A 6,000-nucleotide genomic window follows, 5' to 3' on the forward strand; every position below is an offset into this window, starting at 1 on the left:
TAAGAGTGAAACCTGGGTTCGAACCTGAGAAGTCTCCGCAGTTGCGATCCATAAACCTGAAACTAATTTTGGCGTATTGTTACAGGGGGCCTCAAAAACTTGACAGAGTGACCCGGAAGTGATGTCATAAATGTCACAGCAAGAAGGGGAGGAGAGTGGACGTGAGTCCACTGTTTCCCCTCCCCTCCACCCGTCAGCAGCCACCATGTCAGCCCCGGGCCCACGGATGGGCAAGTGGAGCCCAGAATACATGACAGGGGTGCATGCGCGGGGGGGGCACTTCTCCCCTCTCCTGTGTGTGTAACGTGGGAAGTCTGAGCTCATTAGTTTCACACTTGACTTCCCTCGAAGCACACACGGGGGAGGGGAGAAGGAGCAGATCGGCTGTGTCTCCTCTCTCATCATTCCGTGCGAGAGAGGAAGGAGGGGGGAGAGAACTATCAATGCTGGCTCTGATGTGACTGGTTGCTAGATGCGAGTCGGCTCCAGCAACCAGTGGCCGGAAGTAGACTCAGGAGGTGGAGGAGGAGCCAGAGCCAGCAATACGGCGGCTCAGTCCATACCTGTCCCCTGCATTCCCAGTGTCCATTTTATTTAATTGGGGGGCACAGTATAATGTTGGGGGGGCCATGGCCCCCTTTGGCCCCCACCAGTGACGCCATTGGGAGGCAGTACCAGGGCAGTGTGGAAGAAATCATGCCGCTTCGCAGCCGCCCGAACACTTCCACCCGACAGGCAGGAGTCTACCTGTCTGTTTCACACACAATCCTGGTGGCTGCAGCCATCGGATTTTGTGTGAAACCCCCTGCTGTCAGGTCTGGCAGTGAAAGGGTTAAAAAAAATCATAAACACAGGCGCCCCTCTAGGAAGGGTGCTTGTAGGCACATGTCTACAGTGCCTAATGGGAAATCAGACCCTGGACACATGGTTCTTAGGACTGGGGAGTCGCATTATTGGCCGACCTGACTTTTCTCTGCTGCGGATAGAGAAGCACAGCCTGGTCACCTAACCAACCGATAAACGCTTATTGCGATTTTTTTTTTTTTTTTTTACCAAAAATATGTAGAAGAATACGTATCGGCCTAAATTGAGGAAAAACAATGTTTTTATATATTTTTGGGGGATATTTATTAAAAAGTAAAATATATTCATTTTTTTCAAAATTGTCGCTCTATTTTTGTTTATAGCGCAAAAAATAAAAAACGCAGAGGTGATCAAATACCACCAAAAGAAATCTCTATTTGTGGGGAAAAAAGGACGCCAATTTTGTTTGGGAGCCACGTCGCACGACCGCACAATTGTCAGTTAAATCGTCGCAGTGCTGAATCGCAAAAACTGTCCGGGTCCTTTAGCTGCCTAAAGGTCCGGGTCTTAAGTGGTTAAAGGGAACACAGTCCTAAATCAATATTGAACTATGGATTTCTCAAAATACTGAATTGGAGATTAAAATTGAAAGAATATTTGGGCTACCTAGAAAGTTTTTATTTTTTTTTATAATAGACTTGCGTCTATTTTTTTAAATCTGCTTCATGTTTTTAGGACGCCTGTATTCAGAGAATTAGGAAACCTGTTCAGCAGGTTGCATTAGTTCCTCAGCTGCCAATCACAATAAAAGACAATCGAATCATCGTTCTCCTACCAGAGTCAAGAGACTTGTATATCCTGCTGGAAAATAACCAAGTACAAGTAAACAATATTTTTAGGGGGTCAGAGGTAAAGGCCTGTGATGTCATTTAAGCTAACAAGAAGAAAGCATGCTCTTTGGCTGGCGACAGACAAACAATGGTGATTGGCTGAATAATTCGACCACCTGCAACCACAGCTATTGGTTAGATGCAGTGGCGTCACTAGGGTTGGTGTCACCCGGTGCTGTAAAACATGGTGTCACCCCCCTCTGTCTAGGCTGCCCAGCACCAAGCAGGCAGCGCACGGGAACGGGGCGCACCCCAAACCAGCCCCTGTAAATGATAGTATAGGGCAGTATAGTGACAGGTTAGGTTAGTATAGAGTGGTATAGTGGCAGGTTGGTGTAGTGGGGTGGTATAGGACAGGTTAAGGTGGTATAGGGCATGTTGGGGTGATATAGGGTAGTTTGGGGTGGTATAGGGCAAGTTAGGGTTGCATAGGGCAGGTTGGGGTGGTATAGGGCAAGTTAGGGTGGTACAGGGCAGGTTGGGGTGGTATAGTGCAAGTTAGGGTGGCATAGGGCAAGTTGGGATGGCATGGGAAAGGTTGGGGTGGTACAGGGCAAGTTAGGGTGGCATTGGGCAGGTTGGGGTGGTATAGGGCAAGTTATGGTGGCATAGGGCAGATTGGGTTGGTACAGGGCAAGTTAGGGTGGCACAGGGCAAGTTGGGGTGGCATGGGAAAGTTTGGGGTGGTACAGGGCAGTCTGTGGTGGCACAGGGCAGGCTGGGTGGTACAGGACTGTTTGGGGGGGGGGTACAGGGCAGGCTGGGGTGGTATAGGGCAGGCTGGGGTGGTATATGGCAGGCTGGGGTGGTACAGAGCTGTTTGGGGGGGTACAGGGCAGGTTGGGGTGGTATAGGGCTGTTTGGGGTGGTACAGGGCAGGCTGGGGTGGTACAGGGCAGGCTGGGGTGATACAGGGCAGGCTGGGGTGGTACAGGGCAGGCTGGGGTGGTACAGGGCAGGCTGGGGTGGCACAGAGCAGGCTGGGGTGGTACAGGGCAGGCTGGGATTGCACAGGGCAGGCTGGGCATGTCAGCTAAAAAAAAAAAAAAAAACAACGGGATGGTGTCACCCCTCTAGTGGGTGTCACCCGGTGCGGACCGCACCCCCTGCACCCCCCTAGCAACGCCTCTGGTTAGATGTCAGTTAAGCATGTATGGTTGGCTTGCTCATATATTGAAGTACAGTACTATGTAAATCAGCCTTTCTCAATCTTTTTACCCTAAAACTAGGGTGTCAAACTCAAGATAAGATAAGGGCCCCCCCCATGTGAATAGGTATTGGGTACATCGTACCCTTACCCATTCACCAAAAAAAGTGTGAAAAAGTAAAAACCACAAGAAAAAGACAAAAAATAAAAAACAAAACAAAGTGTCCCACGATGTAAATCCACCGTCAATCACGCCGAAAAACAGCAAAAATGGAAACGCTCCGCCTCCATGGGAGGCCTCCCGTCGACTGCTCTCTCTTCCCTTTGACAGCTTTTATATATAGGCAAGGGCAGGGCCACCCGGTAAGGTAACTGGTGACCCCGCCCCCTTTTGACGTCATGCGTAATTTTATTGGCAGCTGAGATCTCACTCTCATCCACCCACAAGGATAACTCCATTATACGTTGAGTATCCCTCAAAACAATAAAACCTGATCTAGTGCTCTCCATTAAAAATACTTCATTAACCAGACAGGCAATCCAATCTACTCACATAGAACATCGGCATGTGGAGATCGGGACAATAACAAGCCAAACGCCATATCCAGCATCCCAAAAGCCGAGCGGCCAGCATGCTGACACTCACCCCTTGGCAGTCAGCACCTCTCATCCAGATGTATCTGGAAGCCATAGTCCTGTCTGAATAATGTGTCCGGGTTTCAGACAGTCCAATACCTGGACGCATGATGCCAAACCTGAACTGTCTGGGTGAATCCCCGACAGGTGGCAACCCTACCTCAGGTTCCATGGAACCCTGGTTGAGCAAGGCTGCTCTAGAGAGCTATAATGACCACCTTGGGCAGCCAAAGGAGTTTATTCGCACATAAAGATTATGCCGTTTCCAAGAAATTCTCCCTCTGAGTAGGACTTAAGGCAAAGAAGTCTAGCATAGATGTCTCCTTCCCTGTCACTCTCTGACAAATATCTTCATGTCTATGGCCACCCAAACACTTTGGGCCAGATTCATGTAGACTTACGGCGGGCGTATCAGTAGATACACCGTCGTAAGTCCGAATCCCCGCCGTCGTCGTATATTTAAGCGTATTCTCAAACTGAGATAAGCTTAAATATTGCTAAGATACGACCGCCGTAAGTCTCCTACGCCGTCGTATCTTAACTGCATATTTACCCTGGCCGCTAGGGGCGTGTATACTGATTTACGCCTAGAATATGTAAATCAGCTAGATACGCCTATTCACGAACGTACGCCCGGCCGTCGCAGTAAAGATACGCCGTTTACGTAAGGCGTTTTCAGGCGTAAAGATAAACCACCAAAAACATGGCGCAGCCAATGTTAAGTATGGACTTCGGAACCGCGTTGAATTTTTCACGTTTTACGTCGTTTGCGTAAGTCGTCCGTGAATGGGGCTGGGCGTAAGTTACGTTCACGTCGAAACCAATGAGTCTTTGCGGCGTAATTTGGAGCATGCGCATTGGGATATGTCCACGGAGGGCGCATGCGCCGTTCGTTAGAAACGTCAAATACGTGGGGTAAATAGTATTTTGCATAGAACACGCCCCCAACCAGCCTATCTTGAATTAGGCGGGCTTACGCCGGCCCCCGGTTACACTACGCCGCCGTAAGTTAGAGCGCAACTTCTTTGTGAATACAGGACCTGCAGCTCTAACTTACGGCGGCGTAGTGTATCTGAGATACGCTACGCCCGCCGAAATCTATGTGAATCTAGCCCAATATTTCCAACTAGCTCTGAGAGGTGATTGTAGCATACACTATATTCACTTGACTGCAGTATTCAGTGCGATAAAATCTTTGTGCTGCATTCTGTGGAAACAAACATTGCTACATCTAAGACTAAGGCCTCGTACACACGACAGAGATTCTCGGCAGAATTCACAGAGAAACTCGGTCAAAACCCGGATTCTGCCGAGAATCTCTGTCGTCTGTACAGTTTTGGCTCGATGGAGCCGCCGAGGAACTCGACGAGAAAATAGAGAACATGTTCTCTATTTTCTCGTTGTCCTCGTTCTTCTATGGGAGAAGCTGGCCCGCCAAGCACGTCGAGTTCCTCTGTCGTGTGTACGGGGCCTCAAGCATTTCTTTTGAAGAAGACAAGTAAAGCTGTTTTGCCTGGAGATGTCTCTGAAAAGAATCAATGCATAATTTAATGTCAGAACAAGTTACTTCTGCCATGTGTTTGCATGGCCTCTATGGTGCAAACAATGTAATGTTAGACCAGGGTTTGACAAATTTGCTTGGAATCTAGGAGCCAGCTAAAAAAGTTAGGAGCCAGAAAACGCGCCCCGTCCCGCCAAGCTCGTGCGCAGAGGCGAACACATATGTGAGTAGCGCCCGCATATGTAAACGGTATTCAAACCACACATGTGAGGTATCACCGCGATTGGTAGAGTGAGAGCAATAATTCTAGCCCTAGACCTCCTCTGTAACTCAAAACATGCAACCTGTAGAATTTTTTAAACGTCGACCTATGGAGATTTTAAAGGGTAAAAGTTTGTCGCTGTTCCACGAGCAGACGCAATTTTGAAGCGTGACATGTTGGGTATCAATTTACTCGGCATAACATTGGCTTTCACAATAAAAAAAATTGGGCTAACTTTACTGTTAACTTATTTTTTTATTTAAAAAAGTGTATTTTTTCCCAAAAAAAGTGCGCTTGTAAGACCGCTGCGCAAATACGGTGTGACAGAAAGTATTGCAACGACTGCTATTTTATTCTCTAGGGTCTTAGGCCTTGTACACACGAGAGGATTTCCGCTGGAAACGGTCCACCAGACCGTTTCCAGCGGATAAATCCTCTGGCGGATTTTGATCTGATGGCTGATCAGATCCGGTCGTGTGTACGGGGCCTTAGAATAAAAAATATATATAATGTTTGGGGGCTCTAATTAGAGGGAAGGAGATGGCAGTGAAAGCAGTGAAAAACACATTAGAACTGCTGTTTTACTTGTAATGCCAACAGCCACCACAAGATGGCGCCAGATCACAGAAGGAAGCTTAGGCCTGCAGAAGGCCGCAAAGCCCGTGCCCGCCGGTAATTGAGGCCGCGGCTTTGCGGACTTCGGCAGGCCTAAGCTTCCCTGGGCGCCAGGTCACAATTTCTTGTCGCAATTGCGACCGGG

Source organism: Rana temporaria, chromosome 5 (assembly GCF_905171775.1).
Source record: "Rana temporaria chromosome 5, aRanTem1.1, whole genome shotgun sequence".
In the NCBI taxonomy this organism is placed as follows: Eukaryota; Metazoa; Chordata; class Amphibia; order Anura; family Ranidae; genus Rana; species Rana temporaria.